The sequence below is a fragment of the Ochotona princeps genome, chromosome 20, assembly GCF_030435755.1.
Source record: "Ochotona princeps isolate mOchPri1 chromosome 20, mOchPri1.hap1, whole genome shotgun sequence".
NCBI lineage: Eukaryota > Metazoa > Chordata > Mammalia > Lagomorpha > Ochotonidae > Ochotona > Ochotona princeps.
Genome location: NC_080851.1, coordinates 23,484,482 through 23,509,331, shown reverse-complemented (window position 1 = coordinate 23,509,331; position 24,850 = coordinate 23,484,482). Strand labels below are relative to the sequence as shown.

Here is a 24,850-nt window from a genome sequence, read left to right as displayed (position 1 = left end):
GCGCCATCTGGTGATCTGATGCCTTCACTGCCACAGCCGAGGGACAGGACCCGCAGGGCTGTGAGAGTGAGGGAAGGTGGATAGCTGTCTGGGCCTTCCTCAGGCTCAGCTCAGCGGGAAGTGAACAGATGTGCCTTTAGGCCCAAGGACTAGAGAAGGACCTGCTCCAACTGGAGCCTCAGGAATCATGGTTTGTATTTTATGTCTGATTTGAAATTCTAAAGTTTCAACTTTTAATTTATTTGCGAGGCAGACAGAGGAAGAGAATGAACTCATCAGCTGGAGCTAGAACTCAAAGCCAGGGGCTCTGATGTGGCTCGTGGCCATCTTAACCACGTGGATCCCTAAGTCTCCAGTTTGCACCAGGACAGTGACGTAGGCTAGGCAGCGGCCCTAGCAATAGTCCTGACTTTCTGTTCCTCCCCTCCAGCTCTTCTGCTTCCTAGAGAATTCCTGTTGTATCCAGTGCTGGGCTACATTAGGCTTTGCTGTCTTTCTTCCTCTTCACCTTCCCATGGCCACTGTCAATGTCAGTCCATTACAGGTACCTGAACTAACAAACACCCCCAAACCAGATCAAAGGCCTGCCTTGCCCTCCAGAATGAACTTGCCAAACACAACAGCCTCTTCCCTTCTTCCATCCCAACAGATCCCATCCCTGAACTTCAACGTTGAACACAAGAGCCAGAGAGACTAGGGATGGGAAAGACGTCATTCCAAACGAGCTAGTTGGGGCTAAAATCACAGTCTCTCGCCAGTTGCAGGGTCTTCCTCATTAGCAGGAAGAATCCATCACAGAAGCTAGTTGTCCTCTACAGGGCCTGGTGGGAATCGAACCAGGGAATGCTGAGCTCTATTCTCCATAGCACAACCTGCACCAAACACTGCATGAGTGTATCTGCACTTGTGCATGGGTGTGTATAGGTAGTTTTTCTCCTTGACCAATACCTAGCGAGGCTCTGAGCCTTCTTAACCAGGCCTCAATCTTGGCTCCTGTCCTGGCTGGGCCTGCATGGCCCAGTTTTAGCGAGGATCCTGTTAAGTAGGTTTAAAGAGAATCCCGTCCTGATCAGATTTCTCATCCCCACCTTTTGGGTAAGCCTTTGGCCTGCTTTTAGCAAGAATCCTGTGAGGTCACTTCAGCAAGCCTCTCTCCCTGTTCTTTCCATCGGAGACCCACAACTTGGCCTACCACAGCCCTGACCCTTGCTTACCAACTCCCATCTTACCCTGCTGTATTCAGAATTGAAACAACTCCCCTGCCAGGGCCTCTTTTTCTCTATGGCAACAGTTCCTGATTAAAATTTGTTTTCAACTGACTTAACAACTGTCTATCTCCAGCTTCCTGCAACAGTATCCATGTGTCTGTGTGTGTGTGTGTCTCTGTTTTGTTTATTATCTGTCTTTACCACTAGAACATTAACTCATGAGGACAAGAATTTTGATTTAGTTTTCTGTCTTCAGTGCTTATAACGTGGCCTCGCACACTGCAAGTGCTCACTCAATATTTATTAACGAACACATGTGTCTTGCTCCAAAGTTTATATCCTTTTTTTGAAAAGATGTATTTATTTTTATTGAAAAGTCAAATATGCAGAGAGGAGGAGAGACAGAAAGATTTCCATTCACCCGCTGATTCACTCCCTAAGCAGCCACAGTGGGCCAGAGCTGCACTGATCCAAAGCCAGGAGTCAGGAGCCTCTTACGGTCTCCCACGCAGGTGCAAGGTTCCCAGGCTTTGGGCCGTCCTCAACTGCTTTCCCAGGCCACAAGCAGGGAGCTGGATGGTAAATGGGGCTACCAGAATTAGAACCAGCACCCATATGGAATCCCGGCGGTGCAAGGTGAGGATTTTAGCTGCTAGGCTACCGTGCGGGGCCCTCCAAAGTTTATATTCTTAATCACTATGTTTTATTGACTTTCTGTGAGTGGTTGTTTCCTTTAACTTTACTTAAATATAAATTGTATATATGTAAGAGTTTGTTAATCAATGTTTTGGGTTTGGGACCAAATTGTTTTGCTACATTCTATTCAATTTCCTCAGCAATTGCCACATGACTGCAAGGGCCCCATCTCAGCCTCTACCCATGCAGGTCTCTCCACCTGCAATGCCTTCCTTCCACTCCAGCACCCAACCCACCCCTACCCTTCCTCCAAGATCCACTCACAGCCCATCCAGTCTGGGAAATGGTTCAGCCCATACACATCCCTCCCTCCTCTGAGTACTCTCGAAATTACTTAGATGATCAGAAGCACTTCCGTTGGCATGTAGTTGTTTTAAGCCAAGTATTGTCTCCTTCCTTGATCGTAGACTCCTGGGGGAATGGGACAGCAATGTGACGAACTCCCTGACTCTGAACACCATAGCTGCTGGATAAAGACCAGACTCCCACTCAGGGCTACATGACCACCACTGAGCAAGTTCAGCCCAATTCTCTGCTCCCTCTTCTGGCCCTGGGACGCTGGGGCTGACTAATCTGACCAAGGCACTAAAGCAACTAATGAGGCATCTGGATTGAACCAGTCAATGTTAAATGGGCATGCCCATGGCATATCAGGCTAATTCTCAGCCTGTGGCAATGGTATCCCATAGGGGTGCCAGTTCATGTCCTGGGGGTGGGGAGGGCTCCTCTTGTGAGCCAGCTTCCTGTTTACAGTCTGGCAAAGCAGCAGAGAATGCCTTGGGCCCCTGTACCCATGTGGGAGACCCAGAAGAGATTCCTGGCTACTGATCAACTCAGCGCCAACCATTGCATCCATTTGGGGAGTGAACCAGAGGATAGAAGCCCTCTCCCTATGTCTCTACTTCTCTCTGTAACTCTGCCTTTCAATAAAACTAAATCTATAAAAATGTGAAATGGCTTTGTGATCCATAAGATTAGTAGCATGAGAGATCCCAAACTAACCACCCCGCCCCTACTATCCTGATCTGTTTACCATTACCAAAACTGGTGATGACCAATGTGGAATGCTCGGGAGAGGAGAAAACGAAAAGCTGCCTGCAGAATCACTTAGTTCTGTCTCTCCCTCCAAATGCAGACACTCCCCGCCCCTTCCTTTGCAAATCAGTGTAATCTGACCTGGAGCCCTGGAGAACAAGCAGTGCTCCTCTGATCCTTATCCAATCAAGTGTTGAGAAGTCAAAGCTTCGGGGGAGGGGAAGCTGGGCCAGCCTCACAGGTGTACAAGGCGTGCAGAACAGCTCAGGGCTCTCAGGGTTTGTAGAGAAAATCCCAGAATATTTCCTAAGGTTGAAAGGATCCCAGACCGCAAGGAGAAATCTAAATTAAACTAAATTAGTCATAAATTTGAGCTGAATCTCAGACTGTGTTTGAAGAAATGAACTCTGGTTTCTTGTCACACCAAGCACAGAAAGGTCACATCAAACACTGAGTTCAAGCCTCTTCCTTTAACAAACAGATCGAAACCATGCACAAGCGGCACATCAACTTATTTAAATGGATACTTCTAACACACCAAGAATACGTAATTGCATAGGTTAATCATCACACAAGCATATACTTGTAACTTCCATTGGAAGTTGCTAGTGACGACATCAGCACTTCCCTGCAGCAGCCCCTTCTCCATCAGCCTCCCCCAGAGACCCACCTGTAAAATTACTGCCCGTGGCTGGGGTGGGGAGTGTTGGTGCTCTCTGCCTTCCAGTTGGGTTCAACACGTGGAGAAGATCAAAGCCACCTGGGGACTGGTGGGTCAGGTGGTAAGTCCTGACTGAGGGCTCTACCCATCTCCAAAGGGCCGCATGGCCAGCCATTTTGGTAGCATTTCCTCCCCAGCCCTTGGTTCATACACTGTCAGAGATTTCAAGAGCTTTCCAGATTCTATTGCACAAAACTTTTGATAAAGTTTCACTTTTCAGCATTTCTTCTGCTTAACAGAGTGCCCAAAATTTAGTGGCTTAAAAGAGCCAGGGTTTTAGGTTTCGGTGGCTGAAGGATGGGAACAGACGTGGCAGGCATGGGTTGTCTGTGCTGCATGATTTCCAGAGTTTCACCTGGACACACAGGAAGCTCCAAGGACTCTGAACCGGATTCCTCTCAGTTGTCACTCTCTGGCGTCTCTGAACCCTGGGCTACAATGCTCGGTCAGCTTAGATATGGCTTCTGCTTCCCCCAGCACAGCAGTCTTGAGTCCCTGCCTCCCTGGGGAGCCAGTTTGCCCATTCATTGTATCTTAACTCTTTTGCAGGCATGTAAATTCTGAGTTTCCACTTCCTAGTCCAGGCCTAACCCAGAGGAGGGCCTCAGCACAGGTACAAGACTGATCCAGATAGCAGGTGGAGCTCTTCAGGGACAACCAAGAGCACTTTCCCTCTGCCAATCAGGGCATGATTGGAAGCTGGAAGCCCAAAACAAGAGTGACCACAGCAGGACACACCTTGGGATGCCACATGTGCGATTCCTTGAGTACGGACCCCTGGTTTGAGTCACCAATCAAGGCAGTATAATTTGGGCTGAAAAATCAAGGGACAAAAATCAACAGACAAAAAAGGGAATGCCAAGTTTTCAAAGACAAAGAAAAAAAAAACATAAATTGTGGGGAGCCAGGGTGCTGAAGCCGCTCTGGGATTGATAGGGGCCGTTGGAAGATGGCTGCTGGCCCAGGGCCAGGAGGCGGAGTTGGTCTCGTCAGCAGGTAAACAGGAAGTCACAGGGATAGGCTAATGCCCTCGCTGTGATTACTGGCCTATCACATAGCGCCAAGTGGACCCACGGGGCGAAGTGATTGGTGGAGAACGATATAAAAGTACCCAGTAAAACCTAGGCGGGGACGACAGGGGACAACAGACGGACGGACAGACGGCAGACGGACGGAGAAAGGATGAGGGAGAAGAAGCACAGCTGGGAAGAAGGGTGGTGGAGAGGGCTGGAAAAGAGGGATACAGACAGAAGCAGTAACAGCAGTACGGAGAGACGGGGACAAGAAATGCAGCAGAAAGTACGGGAAGAAATATGGGAAGAAGGGTGGCGGAGAGGGCTGGAGCAAGAGCAGAGGGACGATGGAGAAAGACAGGACGAGGAGAAGGATGGGGCGACGAGAGAGGCTGCGGAGAGGTAAGGATTTAAACGCAGCCGCTTTTTGCAGTGAAGGGTCCGGTTGTGGTTCCGGCTTTTCCCAGACCCTCAAGAGTGTGCCTCGTTGTTTTAGTGTGTCGCTGCTGGGCGGCGACAATAAATAATGTCAGAAAGAGAAGATGGACCCTGTCACCCCATCAAAGACCCAGATTGATATCTGGACTTGGGCTTTGGCAGAGCCCAACTTGAGCTGTTGTGAATGTTTGGAGAGTGAACCAATGACTGGAAGTTCTGTCTTTTCCCAACATCTCTCTGCTTTTCTACTTTTAAAAAAAAATTCACTTGTTTAAAAGGTAGGGTGACAGAGAGAGGAAGAAAGAGAAGACGACCTCCCATGATTCACTTTCCCAAGGCTGCAATAGCCGGAGTTGGACCAGGATAACGCCAGGATCCCAGAGCTGCGCCAAGTCTCCCACAGTGAGGAGTGAGAGCCCAAGCACTTGGGATCTCCTATGCTGCTTGTCAAGGTGCACTAGCAGGAAGCTGGACTGCACTGGTGCCATCCAATACAGGATGTCACCATGGCAGGCAGAGGCTTAACCTGTGGCACCACAATGCTGGCCCTTCCCCTCTGTCTTTCAACTAAAGGGGTAGGGGTGAGGACAGATGCGGACAGATGCTCAGGGTAACATCCCCAAACATCAGGTTGAAGAACACCTCCAACAGCCAAGCCAACGGAGTTACAAGGTTACAAACCAGGATTAGGATTGAAAAGCAGATTTCCTTCCCCTCATTCAAGATTCTTGAAAGAAAAAAAAGAAGTTGGACCCTGAGAGCAACAAAGAAAGCCAAGTCCTTTGCCCACAAGAAAAGGAAATTGTCATTATTTGGAGGGCCAATTCCCTGGATTGTCAGTTCCCAGCAATGCTGATAGAGCAGCCCAAGATTCCACCCTTACAAGAATCGCCCAGCACAGCTTCCACAAAGTCCAGTGGTGGCCTTCCGGCTCATTAACTTTCCCCAGGGTTTTTCTCTGACCCATTTTAATGTGAAAACAGCTGACAAACTGCCATGGTCTGAGAGCTTTAATTGAGCTGCTGATGGACAACTTCGTAATTCAGGAGCCAAGAAATTTCCTGCAGCTGCTTCTGGTGGCCGCCCTGTCTGGTTTCTGACAATGAGTTCATCGGTAATTTAACTTCCAAAGCCAGAAATCAGAAGCTGTAAGAAGCACTTCACAGTGGCCCCTGGAATGGCTCTTTCAACCTTCTCTGCACAAGTCCACGCAACGGATGCCTCTTCACTAGGAAACACCAGGCAGTGAGTCGCTGCCTGCGGTCAGTCATCCTGCCCCTGAACATTTACGGTCATCCTGTGCACCTGCCGTTGCCCCCTCTGCTGCATTGGGTGCCACAAGTCTCAAAAGAAAACCTGGCTTCACTTGCCCACACACGCTCTTCCAGATACTACTCCATCTCTCTGCTCCCTTTCATGGTAAAACTCCTTAAGAAGCAAGTGCCTGTTATGACCATCCCCCTTACTTGGGGACATTGAATGTACTAAGATTTGCTTTTCATCCCTGCTGTTTCACTGATGCTCCCTTTACCAAGGCCAATTATGACCTCGAGTCCCCAGATCGATAGTGTAATCTCAAACCTCACTGCACTCCCATCACTGTGACACAGTTGCTCAAAATTTGACTGCCACCTGCTTCTGGAAGTGCTCACCTCACCGGCCACTCCGTCCCAAGCTCCTTTAAGGGCTGTCCTCATTTTTCTGACCTCTAACATTAGGGTATGAGGGTTGAGTTCTCTCCAACCAACCTTGGCCATTTGCAGTTCCATGTCACACCCCACCTGTGCTCATGGCGCCCAACGTCACAACCCCCTCCCAACTTCTCCCTGGAACAGCTTCCTGGTGATCACAACCACAGTTACATATCTCCCAGGCAACTCCAGTGGTTCACATTCATAGCCAGTCAGGTTTTCCCATTCAGTGCCCTAGACCACAAATGGTCCTCAATCCCTTTCCTTCATTCTTATTTCCCACAAGGAGGAGATGAGTACTTTTTATTTTATTTATTTGATAGACCTCCCCAGGCTCTGGTGCACACCCCAAATGCCTACAACAGCCAGGAGTGGGCCTAACTGAAGATGGGAGCCAGGAATTCAAACTGGGTCTTCCACGTGAGTTACAAAAACCCAATCACTTGGGTTATCCCCACAGCTTCTCGGGGTCTGCACTGGCAGGAAGCCGGAGTTGGGGATCAGAGTCAAGACTGAACCTTCACTACCCTCAGAAGATCTACCAGAGTACTGTTTTATGCCAACCTCTGACTTGACTCTCTCAGATAAGATAATTCACTGAGTGCTCCAAAAAGACATTAAGGTAAGCCACATGATTACCGTTCTCATTTTTGCAAGAAGCTGTAAGACATACTGTGCCCAAGCATTGACACATAACAGTTGGTGGAACCTGGATTTATAGCCAGCCAGTGTCTCCACCAGCATAGTCCAGCCTTCCCAAGGCCTGGCCAGGAGGAAGGGCACCATCTGGCCCGGCTCTCTTGACTTGCCCTCAGCACCTAGACCCTGGCTGTCTCCCTAGCTCTGACAGAGTCTGCCCTGCTTAAGGGCTATTCTCCCGCCTCTACCCATTTCCCACAGTCACATGCCTTTTGCTCTTTCAAGAAAGACTCCTAGGTCTCCATCTTGGCCCACCTGCAAGGTGGCCCTGTGCCCAGAACGGGCGGGGGGTGGGCAGCCAGTGACCTCTCGCATGTGTCCTGCCACATGTTGGGAGAGGTCTCCCGACTGACCATTTAGACATTCTAGAGCCTATTCTAGAAGTCTTGTGCCAATTTTTCATCTGCTCACACCTTGGAACATGGCTGGCAACACAAGAACTACCTGAAAAAAAACATGCAAAGAGGCTGCCCAAAAAGGCCTACGGTTACCCCCAGTGTGTTGGTCACCAGCGTACAGTTTAGTACCCCTGCCTATTCAAGGTCAGCATGCCAGGCATGGGGCACAGCACTTCACATTATGGAAGCCTGTGAGATGGGTATGGTCAAACCCACTCCACAAATCGTTTAAAAATGCAGAAACCCACCAAAGGTCAGAGTCAGAAAATGAACCTGTCCTTGGGACTCCCCCACACGTGTGTTCTTCATCATGTTCCCTAGTGCCTCTCAGACACAATGGGCCTGGGCCATTCTGTCACATATTGCCCTAAAGAAGTGTTACATTCTGTCTGTCTGTCTGTCTGTCTGTCTCTCTCTCTCTCTCTCTCTCTCTGTCACTCACACACACACACACACACACACACACACACACACACGAGTTCATGAGGCAAGGCCTCAGTCAGAGGACAGATGTCTTCTCTGCTCCAAATTAACAGACAGCTGCTGCATCAGGGCGGCTGGGGGCTGTTCACATTTACATTTAATAATAACAATCAAGCTATTATCTTTGACACTAATTGCAGGAATGTGAACAGATAATCACAGTTCAAGACACTCAACTTCTCCTAGGCTTACAAAAATTCTCCAGGGACGTGCCTGTGCCTGGGGGCCTGAGTCACAACACGGTGCTGCCAGCCTCTTGGCAGTGAGTATCCATCATCAGTTGGTCAATGAGTACTAATGGAGCACCTACTGCATACTCGGTAGCGAACCCCCATGCTTAGGGCTATGGACCAAAGACTCACAGGCCAAAGTTCGAGTCCCAGCTCAGTCATGTATTCATGCTGTGCACTTGGTGGGTAACTTGCTGTGTGTCTCTGAGCCTTGGCGAAAAAGAGAATGGCACTGCAGGACCTCTGAGGTGATCTCTTTCAGAGTGGCCTTTCTATGGAGAGGCAGAAAGGCTTCTGAGTCCATGGAGCAGGGACTAAAAGAAAGCCCGTCTGAGGAGACTGCAGTTCATGAAGAGCCCAGGAAGGGCTTTAGAGATGGTTGTCATTGCATGAGAAATGTCTAACGTACTAAGTGTCATTATCAGAAGGGAGGGTGGGTGGATAAACAGACACAGGGATTCACCCGTTCATATGGTCAGGAAAGAAAAGACAAAGTGGCCCTACATGACTCATCATCTTGACAACTCTTGGCAAGTCATGCAGCTTCTCAGAACCTTGGTGTGTACACCTTTAAAGTGAGCTAACATTCCCCACGGTCTCCACTGCCTCGAAGACCAGGCTGGTTTGAACACGGTCAGATCAAGATTGTTTGTCAACCACCCACTCTCTTGACAAACTTGGACACCCAGGCTGCCTCCAAACCCAGAGAAGGATTTTGACTCACCAAATGGTGTTTTTACTTCCAATATTCATCAGCAGCAGAACTGGAGTTCACTGTCCATTTAATAACCTTTTGTTGAGCATCCTTTTGTACCAGGACAAGGTTTCAAGATCGCACAAGTACATAAGGAAACATGATTTACGGGGTAGACTAAGCTTCTAGTACCAATAGACAGATGGAGATGAAAATAGTGTCTGCAGTCCAAGACAGTCCCTGCACCTTGCATCCCGGCACAAAGCTCACAGGCGTTACACAGAATCTGGAAAGTTAACAATAACAGTAAATGAAAGACTGAGCAGGATAATACAATCATAGGAGCATGTAGAAGAGAGGTGTCTCAAAAAAAGGATATTCCAGGCAGAGAAGAAATCATACACGAAGACCTGGAGGTGAGACACAGAGTCTATCAGAGAATGGAGAGCAGTTCAGCGTAGGCTGTTGCTCAGGAGTCGGGGAGGAGAGCACAGAGACAAATTGCACTAGTACAGAGGGACTAGATCTTAAAGGGCCATATGGGGTCATTTAAGGATGATGGGTTTTCCTAAACACAGTACAGTTATCTTAAGGGACATTTTTAAAAAGAGAGAGAAGATCAGATATCCATTTTAGAGCTATGCTTCTCACACTTTAATGTATTCAGGCATCACCTGGGGGGTTTGTTAAATGCAATACATTCTATAAGCCTGCATTTTTAATAAGTTCTTGTGTGATGCCAATAGTGCTGGCTCATGAATACCCTTTGAGTACTAAGGTTTTGAAGTGGTCACTCTTGCTATTTGTGAAAAATCAGTTGGAAGCCAGCATAACCAAGGAGGCAGGGACACCAGCTAAAAGAGTAGTCATAAGGAAGTGGGCTGAGGAAGTGGCAAAAATAAATTAATTATAAACAAAACAAAAATAAATTAGCACAAACAGAATATCATAGGACTTAATGGTGGGAGGGAGCAATGAGGACAAGCTGTAAGGAGGGCATTCCGGTTCTCACGGCAGGCCCCTGAGCAAGTCAGGGTGGGGTACAGAAGATGTTTAGGGGGAAAGACGACTTCATCTCTGCCCACATGGCACATCCTCTGAAAATGCTAAGCAGAGATGCTAAGCAATCTGTTGAACATGCAAGCTGAAACTCAAAACAAAGTTTCAGAATGAAAACAAACGTGGGATCCAGCAGCAAATAGGTTCTTTTTTTTTTTTTTTAAGATTTTATTATTATTGGAAAGCTGGATATACAGAGAGGAGGAGAGACAGAGAGGAAGATCTCCCATCCGATGCTTCACTCCCCAAGTGAGCCGCAACAGGCCGGTGCTGCGCCGATCCAAAGCCGGGAACCAGGAACCTCTTCCAGGTCTCCCACGCGGGTGCAGTGTCCCAAAGCTTTGGGCCGTCCTCAACTGCTTTCCCAGGCCACAGGCAGGGAGCTGGATGGGAAGTGGAGCTGCCGGGATTAGAACCGGCGCCCATATGGGATCCCGGGGCATTCAAGGCAAGGACTTTAGCCGCTAGGCCATGCCACTGGGCCCGGTTCTTCTTTTTTGCTTCTCCATGACGCCAAAGAAACTATGGCTGCAATTTTCTTCTTTGTGGCAATTTTGAAGTACTTCCTGGGTAATAGAGCAGGGATCAGGAAGTACCTTGCTGTCCCCTGCCCCGCCAGCGCCTTATTGAACCTGAACAAGCAGGATTAGGACGTGTTGAAACTATGAGAGTTCCCTCAGAGAAACTGGGGAAAAACTCATCCTAGGTCTTGGTCCAAACTCAGTGTCTCTCACTGAGTCAAGAGTGCCTGGCTGAGAGCAGAGGGAGAGAGCTAGGAGATGGTCAGGTGTCGTATGACTATGCCCAGGGAAACCCAGCAAGAAGTTGGCAGCACTTAAATCCCAGAGAGTCCCGCACATCCCCAGCAGGAACAGGCATAGGAAGCAAAAAGTTTGGAATGGACCCACCCCTATTCCTCAGATGAAGCATGCAAACAGAGGTACAAGGCAGAACAAGCAATGCAGTTGCTGCCCACTGATTGACAATCTATTGGCCTGGGTTCCCTAAGACCAGGACTGGTACCTGGTACCTGTTGTAGGCACTGGGATGGTCAAGTGGCTCTGGATAAGTATTTTAGAAGAGTACTGTCGTGGAGCTTGCATGATGGCTCAATTGGTTAATCCTCAGCCTGCAAAACCCAACATTCCATATGGGTGCCAGTTCATGTCCCACTTCCCTTCAGTTCACTGCTTGTGGCTAGAAAAGCAGTAGAGAATGTCCCAAAGCCTTGGGACCCTGCATCTATGTGGAAGACACGGAAGGGGCTTCTGGCTTTGGATCAGCTCCACTCCAGCCATTACGGCCATTTGAAGAGCAAACCAGCTTATGGAAGATCTTTCTCTCATTCTCTGTGCAAATCTGCCTTTCCAATAAAAATAAAGTATATCTTAAAAAAAAGAATATTGTTACATACATTCACACTTCTGCTAACTCAGCTTCCTCCACCCTTTCCTTTCAAAACCTAGCCCAAGCCAGCTCTGGAGAGATTTCCTTGGCCTCTCAACATCTGCCTTTGTGTCCTGTTTGCCAGATACATAACCATCATATCCCTCTGTCACTGCATGTACCACCTCCTTCAACAGACTGAGTGCCTTGGGATACTTCAACTAGAATGACACAAAGACCTTGCCCAAGTGCAATAGCCGAACTATTTTGCTGAATGAGTAAATCGACCATTACTTTCAACAAAATGACTTCTCCAAAAGGAGGACTTCAGGGACAGAACACCTAAATGCTAGTGAAAAACAAACAAATGAACATCTTTTTTTTTTTTAATCATGGCAGAGCTGGCATGAGAGCAGAACAAATACTGAGAGGTCAGGAACCACGCACGTAGAAGCCATAAATCCAGAGGGAATAGCAAATACCAAAACTGACACTTTGGAGCCTTGAGTCAATTCCTGGTGCTTTAGGGACTGATTCGAATGGATTGCATGAGCCTAAAAGGCCAAGAAATGAAATCTACACCACATGGGCTGGGAAGCCCAATCAGAGATCTTACTAGAAATCAGAACCTCCAAAATATCACCACTGGATTAAAAAAATATAGAGAGACAAATGTACACAGAAAACTGATCTGTTCTGATCTGAACCTCCATCTGGAGCTCTGTGGCAGGTTCATGAAGGTGCATGGCCAGCCAGCAGTGGGAAGGTGATGGGAGCAGCTCTCTGGCTATGGCTAGGACACGTCTATGAATTGTTTTTCTGCGTCAACGTTTCTTCAAACCCACATGATGACCTGAGAGAGTACATCCCAAGGGAAACCATAAAAGAAGTTGAAAATTTAAAGAAAAAAAAAAGGAATTTTAGGGGAAAGCATGATAGGATCACCAACTATTTGAAAGGGCTGTGGCATGAGAAAGGTGATACACAACTGAACCCATTGACTTGTTCAAGAAATGTTTGAGTACAGACCTATGCCGGGAACTGCGTGCTAGGAACACATACCAACCGGGAAGGAACGGACATCAAGGGGGGAAAGACACCAACAAAAACATCATTTTGCAAGGTCATAGTGCAAGGGAGAAGTGTGCTAGGGGAGATGAGGGGACTTCTGCCAGAAGAGGCGACTCTTCAACTGAGTTTACAAAGGAAAGAATGGGAGCTTTGTAGAGAGAGGAGAAGGCCAGGAAGTACAGGCAGAGGGAGAGACAGCAGCGGACTCAGGGCTTGAACAGGGGAGTTAAAAGTGAGAAAGCAGGAAATTCCATCCTGACAGGGCGTAAAAGTGGGAAGGAAAGAGGAGGCCGGCAGCTAAACAGAAGCCCGCAAGGATGGGCTTGACTCCTGCTCCACATCCCATCAGCAAGCTGGGAAGAGAAATTACAGTGATCTAAAGGAAACCCCTAAACTCCAGAGAAAAACATTAGGTCCATCCAGAAGATCATTATGATCTGGTGCTATGAAGCCAGGAGGGAGCCCTACGGCCTCCTGCTCATCTCAGTGGCACACAGAAATGTGTATCAGAGAGAAAGCTGGGGATTCCTAGCAAAACCTTTCACAGGAAAGCTTCAAACACTCTTCTCTCCAACAACCAGAAAAAAAATGTCCTTTTTTTCTTTCAAATTTAATTTCTAGGAAAAAACAATGTTTGTCTTCTTGGGCAGCACAAGATAGTATCGTTTGTGTTACTTTTAGAAGTGACTGCAATACAATGACAACAACTAGTTTCTTTTCAGAAACAACTAGTTTCTTTACACCCGCCACTTGTGACCCAACTCTCCGGATGCTGCATACATTTAAGTATTTTCTTTATTTTTATGGGAAAGGCAAATTTACAGAGAATAAGAAACAGAGAGAGAGAGACTTTCTTCTGCTGATTCACTCCCCAATTGACCACAATTGCTAGAGCTGAGGTCCAAAGCCAGGAGCCAGGAGCATCTTCCAGATCTCCCAAGTGGGTGCAGGGTCCCTCCTACTTTGGCCATCCTCCTCTGCTTTCCCAGGCCATAAGCAGAGGGCTAGATGGGAAAGTGGAGCAGCCAGGACATGAATCAGTGCTTGCAGTTGAAGGATTAGCCTGTTGAGCAACTGCACTAGGTTCCCCTTGGAGGATAGAATTCCACACCCACTCATGTTCTATGTCAGAGCAATGAACAAACGGGCTTTTCTTTTCCAACTCCAAGGTGAGAGAGAAATACCACAGGCCTCAGAGACCTGAATTCCCAACTTCAAGGCACCATGTATACCCACCTCTCCATGGCGGACTGCCACCTCTTCAAACCTCTAACTTCCTTTTTCAGAATTCTAAATCCTCTGCCCTCACTTCTACAAAATGATCAACACTGGCCCCTGGCAGAGAGGAGCTACATTGAGGGCTATTTTAAAGCTTGCACACACTCAGACAGACGAAGTCAAACCACAAACATAAGAAAACTGACGCTCGAACCACTCATCTCTCTAGCCATTAAACGAGACCTGAAGTGTAGAAGCACAAAAATACACCAGGAATAGTCTCTTCTGTAGATTTACACAAACATAGGCTGAACTGGCCCTTCTCCAGTCACTCTGAAACCACTCCAGGATTCAGTCTGATCCTAACAGACCCTTGTTAGGCCCCTACACTTTGACAGGGAGCTTCCGATATCACACTAGCTTTTCTTTCATGTGGTCTGATTCAACAATTGCATGTGGTGCAATTCTTATTAATACCCACCAAGGAGCAATCACGGTGTTGGATACCATGCAGTAGGCGAGAGTGGGCAAGAAAAGACAGAAAATGTCCTTTCTCTCACTCCATCTTTAGTATTTCAAAAATAACAAGAACTTAAGGAAATGTAAAATCCAATCAAATCATTCAAAAATAACCAATGGCACACCACCACCACCGACACAACTGCCACCACATGCATATGCTTTCACGTGTGCCTAGGCTTGAAAGTGAACTTCTGGGGCCCGGCGGCGTGGCCTAGCGGCTAAAGTCCTCGCCTTGAAAGCCCCGGGATCCCATATGGGCGCCGGTTCTAATCCCGGCAGCTCCACTTCCCATCCAGCTCCGTGCTTGTGGCCTAGGAAAGCAGTCGAGGACGGCCCAAAGCTTTGGGACACTGCACCCGCGTGTGGGAGACCCGGAAGAAGTTCCTGGTCCCGGCTTCGGATTGGCGCGCACCGGCCCGTTGCGGCTCACTTGGGGAGTGAAGCATCGGATGGAAGATCTTCCTCTCTGTCTCTCCTCCTCTCTGTATATCTGGCTTTCCAATAATAATAAAATCTTTAAAAAAAAAAAAAAAGAAAGAAAAAGAAAGTGAACTTCTGGGCCTGTGTCCTGGCTCCTCCCAACAGCCAGGTGGACCTAAGACCTTGGACTTGTTCTTTAAGCTCTCTGTGTTTCCATCTTTTCCATGACCAACAGAGATAAGGATCGTGGTCCCTATGTCATAGAGTTGTGAAGAGGGCGACACAAGTTACATTTATTCAAAGCATTTGCAAACCGCCTGCCATGCAGCAAGCAATAAATAAATGGTACTGTTCCTATGGCCAGCAGGACAGTATTTATTTTCCAACAGCTGTGTTTGCTTGCTCAGTGACACCGAGGACTCTACACACTCGTGTCCATATGCACCAGATGCAGGCGGAACAACATGGTGATCCTTGCAGTTGTTTGGTTTCTCTTGACTGTGAGAACTAGAGAGAAGCTCCCTCTGATCAAACCCTGCACATAGGGTACAACATGAGTGGGAAGAAGCAAGAATTAGTAGGAAACTGGCTTCCTTTTCACTTTCTTTTTAAGATTTATTTATTTGACTGGCAAAGCACCAGAGAGCAAAGGAGAGACAGAAAAAGAGATCTTCCATCCACTGGTTCACCACTCCACTGTCCTTGCAAATGACAGCAATGACTAGAGCTGAGCCAGGTCAAAGCCAGGATCCTGAACCTCATCCAACTCATCTAATGACATGCAAATGTGGAAACAGGGGAATGTATGTGTGTGTCAGGCAGAGTGCAACTTCTTTCTTCACATTAGGATCATTTTTCACCCTCCAGCTGAGGCCAGTGTGTTTCCTGAGCACTCTGCAAGTTCAGACAGTGTTAACTTCATCTCGGCCTCATCTGCGGGATGCTGTGGGGCCTAGACTCAAGATTCACCTCCCAGTAAGTGTCCCCGTCTCTATTGCAAGGAACCCAGGGCTCCAGCAATCCTAGCCCCCTTCATGCTGTCTAGTGACCCAGCTCAGATCATGCAGACACCATGAGTTAGCAGCTCAAACTCAAGCACCACCAGTCCTGCAGGAATGAAATATTTCAGGAGACGTTTTCTTTCTACCAACCTAACCCTGGATGATTTTTTTTCCTTCTATTGCTGGTGGGCAAATTTTCCAATTTTCCTAGACAAATTCCTTCATGCGAGTCCTAAAGTTTCAGTTCCAACTTCCCAGTTAACACAGGGCTAAAGACTTACCTTGTATTTCAGAAAGTTGCTAAAAATTGAGTATGTGTTTTAAAAGTTTAATTTTAAAAATGTAAGGTATTTGTCCTAGTACTGAGACAGCCACATCCCAAGTGTCTGGGCTCAACTCCCGATCCCAGATTCTTGCTAACGCAGATCCTAGAGACATCCTGGGGGAACCACCCCAAACTTGGAAGAACAACTGGGAGCAGGCACGTAGCCCAGCACTTCGGACCCCACCACTTAGGATTTGAGTTCAAGGATCAATTCCTGGATGCAGCTCCTAACTGAAGTTTCCTGCTGACGTGGACCCTAAGAAGCAGTAAGGATGGCTCCAGTAAGTTGGGTTGCTGCCACTCACCCACAGGAAACACCTGGTCTGAGTTCCAAGTTCTGAGCTTTGGCCCAGACCCAGCCTTAGCCTTTGCAAGCATCTGGGAAGTGAAATCAGTGGATTCATACTAAATGATAACACATACAGATGATCACACATGTTAGATAGTAGATAGGCAGGTAGAAAGATAATCTCTCTCTCTCAAATACACATTTCAATGAGAAAAAAAAAACCAACACAGTTCTCAGTTTAGCAGCCTCCCACCCTCACTTCTCTGCCCCTCAAAAGAGTCCTTTAATTTCCTCAAAGCTCAGCTCTGCGTCTGCAGATGTTTCTTAGGCTTTGTCAGTTATTCAAGGGATTTGTGAAAGGATCTTTTCAGGACATACTATAAAGATAAAAACAGCATAAAGATCAAACTGAAGACAGAGCCTATTGGTGCATCCTTTGGATGCACATCTATCCCTCATCCATTAGATGGATGACTCACAACAGTACAGCTCAGCATAGTTTTCTGAGTGCTTTTAATGTCCATTACTGTCTTTGGTGTGCTGAGCAACCCCATGAGGTAGTTGTGATTGGTATGAGAATATCTTCACAAATAATTATAGACAAATAATGGGTCTACAGACAAGTTAAACATCTTCTCCTACAGAGGCCAAAAAATTAAGAAGTAATGCCAGTGTCTTTCCCTTTACACTATCAGCCTTCTACAAATTCCTCCACCCGACTTTCTAAGTGAATGAGCCAGTCCGAGAAAGGGGCTGGTGTTCTGTCAGTTTGTGTCACCCCTGTAACTCTAGGATCCCATATCTGAGCCTTGGTTGGAGTCCTGGCTGCTGCATTTCCAATTCAGTTCTCTGCTGATCTACCTAGAAAAGCAGCAGAAGATGGCCCAGATATTTGGGGGACCCGTGCTAACTCATGTTGAGAGACCCAGATGGAGCTCTGGGCTCCTGGCTTTAGCTTGGGCTAGCCAAATCATTGCAGTTACTTGGGGAGTGAATCAATGGGTGGAAGATATTCCTCTCCCTGCTTTCGCTCCTTCCTCCCACCCCCTCAGATATTTTTTAAAAGACTTCTTTTTATTTGAAAGGCAAATTTTATAGAGAGAAGAAACAGAACTTTGACCTTCTGTTTTACTCTCCAAGTGGAAACAATAATCGAAAACCAGGAGCTTCTTCCAGGTCTCTTACAAGGGCGCAGGGGCCCAAGGACTTAAGCCGTCATCCACTGTCTTCCCAGATCATTAGAAGGGGTTCTGATTTGGAAGTGGAGCAACTAGGACTTGAACTGGTGTCCATACAGGATCCTATTAACACAGGCTGAGGATTAGTCTGCCACACTGAACCCTTAATAAATAATTTTTTAAAAAAAGAAGAAGAAGAGGAGGAGCCAGGGGCAGCACAATGGCTCAACTGGCTAATCCTAAGCCTGCAAGCACCAGCATCCCATATGGGCACCAGTGTCCTGGCTGTTCTACTTCCCGTACAGCTTCCTGCTGTGGCCTGGGAAAGCAGTGGAGGATGGTCCAAAGTTTCAGGACCCTGTCCCTACGTGGGAGAACTAGAAGAAGATTCTGGTTCCTTGTTTCAGATCAGCTCAGCTCTGGCCATTGCGGCCATTTGGGGAGTGAACCTGTGGATTAAAGCTTTTTCTGTCTCTGTTACTCTAAGTCTGTCTTTCCAACACAAGCATCCCATACAAATGCTGATTTGAGTCCCAGTTGCTCCACTTTCAATCTGGCTCCCTGCTGGTGCACCCACATGGGAAATCAAGAAGCTGTGTTGAGTCCTGGCCACTGCGGCCGTCTGGGGAGTGAACAAGTAGATGGACGATGCATATTCTCTCTCTGTCTCTCTCTTTTTCTTCTTTGTGGGAATCTTTCAAATAAACAAAAAAAACCTTTAAAAAAAAGTTTATTTTGAATCAAAAATTTTTGAAATCCCTGCAATAGTTCTGCATAATATGCATTTAATGAAATTGTTGGAAACACTTCCTGTGGATGAATTTCAAAATGTTTGCACAAAATAAAGTTATCTTTTCATTCCATGTTGCATAACTTTTTGAAATACTCTTATAAGTCAAACTTTCCAATACAACAGAAGAAACACCAATCAGTAAGAACTATAATGCAAGCAATAGGAAAGAAGGTAATGTATCATTGGTGACCTCTACTTCTGGTACACAAGGGAGGGGAAAATTGCTGTCCAAAGTTGGCTACAGACTTTTCTTATTCAACAGAACATACTGATGTTTATAATAAAACTGCCATAACACAGAAACTGGAATCCAGAAAATCCAATCTCAAAAGATGCTGAAGTTGCATTACTGCAAGGATAATGAAAAGCAGTATTTTTCAGAAGGCTTTCTAGGTACCGTTTTATGGGCATGCATGAGGACTGTGGAGGGGCTTGTTGTCGATGTTTTCTCTCGGTTAAGGTGAGAAAAGCAGAGAGATACGCTATCTGGTCAGAAGCCACAGCAGGTGCGTCTAACCACGATGGGAAGAGGATGAGAAGGGCCAGTGTCCTGCTGAGCTCATACATGCTTTGCATCAACCTGAGAACATTCTGAATAATAACAAAAGGCCCCTTCCTCACCTCTCCACTCTCCTCCACCTTTACCAGTGTCTTAAATCGAAAACTAGCTGGGCCAAGGTGGGAGAACCACTGTCCTTGGTGTTACATCTAAATCGTATCACCCCACCACATTATTATTGCTGGAGTATATCCACACTTAATTGTGAAAAAAAAAATAATAACCCCTGGATATGGACTACAGAAGAAAGAATAAGACTAGAATAATAAAAAAACTCTCCTTAGCAAGTAAGAATTCAGGGTTTAAGGAGCCGACAGCGGGCAGGATTGAGAAAGGAGCAAAGCCACAAGGGCCTCACTTGCCAAGAGACTTCATGGAAATCCAAGTACCTTGATGCAGGTGTAAGTCTTGGCTATGCTGGGTTCACTGCCACCTGCCGCCAGTGTCACCGACCCACCCAGACACTGCTGTACCCACAGTCTTGGTTCTGTAGCACTTGGTTCTGTAGCACTTAGTTCTGTAGCCTGTGCGATGGCTGCTGGGTCCATGAACCCCGGGGGTGGAGGTCCGGTGGATTCCAAGCCACATGGTCCAGGGCCCTGGACCTGCCTGCACGGTGGGTGCTAGATCCATGAGTCCCAGGGGTAGGGGATCCAGAAGGGCCTAGGTCTCCTGGCCCAGGGCCTTGGGCCTGCCTGCATGCTAGGTCTGTGAGTCCCAAAGGTAGGGGGAACCAGAGGGCCCTGGGTCTTCTAGCGCAGGTCCTTGGGCCTCCTAAGTGGTGGGTACTGGATCCATGAACTCCAGAGTGGGGGATTGGGAGGGAACTGGGTCTCATGTCCCAAGTCACTGGGCCTGCCCGCATGGTGGGCACTGGGTTTGTGAGCCCCGGGGCTGCGGGATCCAGTGGGTACTGGGTAGCATGGCCCAGGGCCTTGGACCCGCCTGCATGATGGGTGCTGAGCCCATAGGGGTGTGGGGTCCAGCGGGGCTTGGGTCTCACGACCCAGATTACTGGGCCCACCTGTTGGTGGGTGCTGGATCCCTGAGTGCCCCGACTTGCAGGACACAACGCTCAAACCCTGAGGGTGGACTGGGAATGCCTGGCTAGTAGCCCTGGGCTGCTGGCCCAAGAAACACACGGACACTCCTACTTGGTGGAAAAAAGTGCCTCTCTCTTTATTTTTACTCCTCATATATATACCTTCTTCTCTAGGGGAGGGGGAGAAAGGGAGGGGTTTCCTGGGAGTAATTATCTTCACTGAAGCAGGGAAGGAACTAATCAGCTATATTGAAACAGGGGAGGAACTAATTATTTGAACAGGAACAAGGGTGGAGGTTCTATTCTGCTTGCTCTACAGAGGATGTTTTGGCCTAATATCCTGCTTGCTGTAGCCCTGCTTGCAGACTTTTGCAATGCAACAGGCTGTCAGGTAGGCCAAGTCTAAGGCCCATAAGTCTGTGGCTCCTAATACCTGAGCCGCAGTGGTGAGGGGGTATAGAGAGCCCTGGTCTCCTGGACCAGGTTCTAGGGCTCACCCACATGGTGGGTGTTGGATCCATGAACCCAGGGAATGGGAGGTCCAGCAGAGCCTGGGTCTCCTTGGGCCCACTTGCATGGTGAGTGTTGGATCCTTGAGCCCCAAAGGTGAGGGTTCCAGAGGGGCCTGAGTCTCCTGGCCCACGTCACTGATCCTGCCTGCGTGATGTGGGCAAGTCCGTGAGCCCCAGGAGTGAGGGATCCAGAGGGTCCTGTGTCGCATGACCCAGAGCCATGGGCTCACCTGCATAGTAGGTGCTGAATCTGTGAGCCCAAGGGGTTTGGGTCTGAATTGGCCCAGGTAGCCTGGCTCAGGTCCGTGAGCCCACCTAGGAGAGCTGGTCCTCCTTAGTGTATAGGGTAGAGTGCTGGACAGCAGACCATGGTCCACATGGAAGGCATGGCAGCTCATTGGGGCCTGCAGAAGACATCTAGTACCATAGCAGAGAACGGAGAACAGAACATATAGACAACTACCCCAACCAATGACAGCAGATATCTGGGTGAATGACGACTAAAAGGTCGATAGTGTCAGCCAATGGACATTGGAAGGGATTCCTCATCCACAGATCAGCGAAATCAACAGCATTTCAGAACTATCACATCCACCTGGGCAGAACCTTTGGAGCATGTGCCACATTGTGATCCTGGGATGGTCTTTCCCCATCCTCGGGTACTGGGTTGGTTGGGAGGCTGGGTATGGCCTATCACCTCATTTCCTCCCTCCCCTCAGAAATGGGAAGAAGAAATAGAAAGTTTGGAAACAATGATCACATCCACTTCTCCCTAACCCTAGATCCTTCTCACCCTGATCGACTACGTAAACATTATCTAAAATTTTTAAAAATTAATTAATTTTAAAAGGATGGTAGGCATTAAGGGAGAAGGACAGAGGAAAAGGTAGAGAGGGAGGGAAGGTAGAAAGGAGGGACTATGATTGGGTCCTTAGAATTGTGACTACAAATCACATGGAACTGTTACTAACATAATTTAAATTTTTTAAAAGTGCCCAATTTCTGTAAAAAGTATTCTAAAAAGAAAAAGGGTAGGCGTTTGGCCTAGCAGTTCACTTGACAAGTTCTAGCTCCAGCCCGATCCCAGCTTCCTACTAATGCACACCCTGGGAGACAGTAGCACTTGGGTCCCATGTGGGACATTTAAAAAAAAAAATCTCTTTTTCCCTCTCTTGCTCTCCTTTCTCCTCCTAACTACCTTTCATACAAATACTTTTGTAAAAGTCAATGTAAAAGGGCCCAACGAGATAGCGTAGTGGCTAAAGTGGCCTGGGAAAGCAGTCGAGGACAGTGGGAGACCCAGAAGAGCTCCTGGCTCCTGGCTCCTGGCTTCAGATCGGCACAGCACCGACCGTTGCAGTCACTTGGGGAGTGAACCATTGGGCAGAAGATCTTCCTCTCTGTCTCTCCTCCTCTCTGTATATCCGCCTTTCCAACAAAAATAAATAAATCTTTTTTAAAAAGTCAATGCAAAAACCCTAAATAAAATGTTAATCAATAATGCAACAACACATTAAAACAGTATCTTACACCAGTAGATTCTAGGAAGCCAGAAATGCCTCAATGTTGGAAAATTAGTATTTTCTAATTCATATTTATTGATCTAAGGTTAAAACTCATATTGACTCCTTGAGACTGAAAAGACATTTCAACAGACTTCAGCCTTCATTTTATTTTAAAGATTTGCTTATTTTTATTGGAAAGGCAGATTTACAGAGAGGAGGAGAGACACAGAAAGATTTTCCACCCACTGGTTTACTCCCCAAATGGCTGCAACGGCCACCAAGCTGAGCCCATCTGAAGGCAGGAGCCAAGAGCTTCTTCCAGGTCTTCCACATGAGTGCAGGGTCCCAAGGCTTTGGGCCACCCTGCACTGCTTTCCCAGGTCACAAACAGGGAGTTGGAGGGAAGGGAAGTAGCTGGGACATGAACCAATGCCCAGATGGGATGCCAGCACATGCCAGGTGAGGATTTAGCCATTGAGTCATTGTGCTAGGCCTATTCTTGTTTATTTTTTAAATCAAGATGGGAATCTTGACTAAAGGTTATTTGTGTGTGTGTGTATATATATGTCTATGTATACACACACAAATAAATAAAATATAAATTATGTAGGCATATACATGTGTATATCATATTAACATATATTCCTTAATATATTTTCCATAAAATACATATACACATTTAGATATTTGCATATATGTATATTTACAAAGGGTCTTCAAAAAGTACATCTGCATTATGAAAAAGCTAATTGCATGAATTTCACATTTTGTACAAAAATAAACTTGTTTTATTGTGTTTCCACAAACTCCTTGACATATTCTTGTGAACACATACTTATACACACACACACACACACTCACTCACTGTAGTCTAATAAAGCTAGACATAAGACTCACTCTAACCATTGAAATTTAACCTAGTTCCAGAGGCAATCATACAGCCATGACTATAACTAGATAAAAGAAATGAGAAGCATAAAAATTGGAAATGACGATATAAACCCATTACTGATAAGATTATACAACTGGAAAATTGATACAGTAGAAACTACTCCAAACAATAAGAAAACTCAGTAAGACAAACACAAATCAATATAAAACTATTATGAAAAACAAACCACTTTCTCATATACCAACCAAAGTCAATTGGACGATGTAGGAGAAGAAAGAGCTCATGAACTGTGACCTAGAACAGCCTTCAGCAGTTAAGACATCCGTCCCATTGCAGCAACGGGGTTCAATTGCTGGGTCTGGCTCCTTGATCTAGTTTTCTACCTAGGTGCACCCTAGCAGACAAATGATAGCTCCAAAAGTTGGGTCTTGCCATCCACGTGGCAGGCTTGATTAAGCTCTGGGATAGAACTTCAGCCTGGCCCATCCTGGCTATTGCAAAGATTTAGGGAGTGAATCAGTAGATGGAAGATCTCTGACTCTCTCTCTCTCCTTTTGAAATAAAGATGACGAAGATAAAATGACAATCATAGCAAATATATAAAAATAAACCCTAAAAAATATGAAAGGCCAATATTTGGGGAGTAAACCAGCAGATCGAAGATCGCTTTTCTCTATCTCTCCCTCTCTATCAGAATGAAAATTAAAAAAAAAAAAATAGGATGGTAGGGGCCATAGACTCTGGCAAGTGAAGAATGGAGAGTTAGTGTTTACGGCTCAAAATCTGAGTGTGATCAAACAAACAAACAAAAAAAAAAAAACCAGTCTGGATGGAAGACGGCAATGGTTCCACAACAATGAATATACTTAGTGCCACTAACCAGCATTCTTAAAAATAGCTGAAAGGATTTTTTTTACGTTTTACCACAATTTACAAAAATAAATGTCTGAAAATCTTTAAAAATGTAGAAGCCAAAGTGGGGGGGTTCATTTGTAAACCTTGGGCAACATTAGACAGTCTTTATAGCTTTGAAGGGCAGAGAAACAGGCAGAGAGATCCCATACCCCATCTAGCCATTCATCTCCCTAGGCAGGGCCAGGCCAAAGCCGGGAGCCCATGACTCAAGGCAGCTCTGCCGTGTGGGTGGCAGGAAGCTGAACTACGTCAGCCATCACCAGCTGCCTCCCAGGGTCTTCATTAGTACCAGGGCCTTCCAATGCAGAAACTCCAGTGTCCCACTCAGCATCTTAGCCACTTTACAGAATTCCCCTGCCCGGAGTCCAGGGGGTTTTGTTACAGGATGGTTTGTAATGCAGAAAACTAGGGGTTGGTGTAGTAGTGTAGTAGGCTAAGCCCCCACCTATGGCACTAGCATCCCATATGAGTGCCAATTTGAGTCCCAATTGCTCCACTTCCAATCCAGCTTTCTGCTTATGGCTTGGGAAAGCCTAAGTGCTTGGGCCTCTGAACCCATGGGGAAGACCTGGAAGAAGCTCCTGGCTCCAAGCTTCAAGTTGGCTCAGTTCTGGCCACTGCAGCCACTTGAGGAGTGAACCAGCAGATGGAAGATCTGTCTCCCCTTATCTCTGAAATTCGATCTTTCCAATAAATCTAAGATGAATCTTCAAAAGAAAGAAAACTAGACATAGTCCACACACTCATCAACTGGAGGATGAGACAGTAAATTACACCATACACAGAGTATCCTTTCAGAACTAAAAAATACCAAACATAAGAAAAATGTCCACAGAAAAATGAAAGCACTGTATTAT

The 24,850-nt window shown here is 46.8% G+C and overlaps 1 protein-coding gene across 5 annotated transcripts in view; it reads right to left on the bottom strand.

The window, feature by feature from the left end:
• Nucleotides 1-24,850, bottom strand: part of PDE1C (phosphodiesterase 1C) — a 433,318-nt gene that overhangs the window by 401,921 nt on the left and 6,547 nt on the right. The window contains exon 1 of one of the 5 annotated variants that reach the window (XM_058678119.1): nt 9,337-9,348. The exons of the other annotated variants lie outside the window; for them this stretch is intronic. The gene's annotated coding sequence lies outside the window, so the exon portion shown is untranslated. Of the gene's footprint in view, nt 1-9,336; nt 9,349-24,850 lie in introns of those variants that run through there. 5 annotated transcript variants of the gene reach the window in all.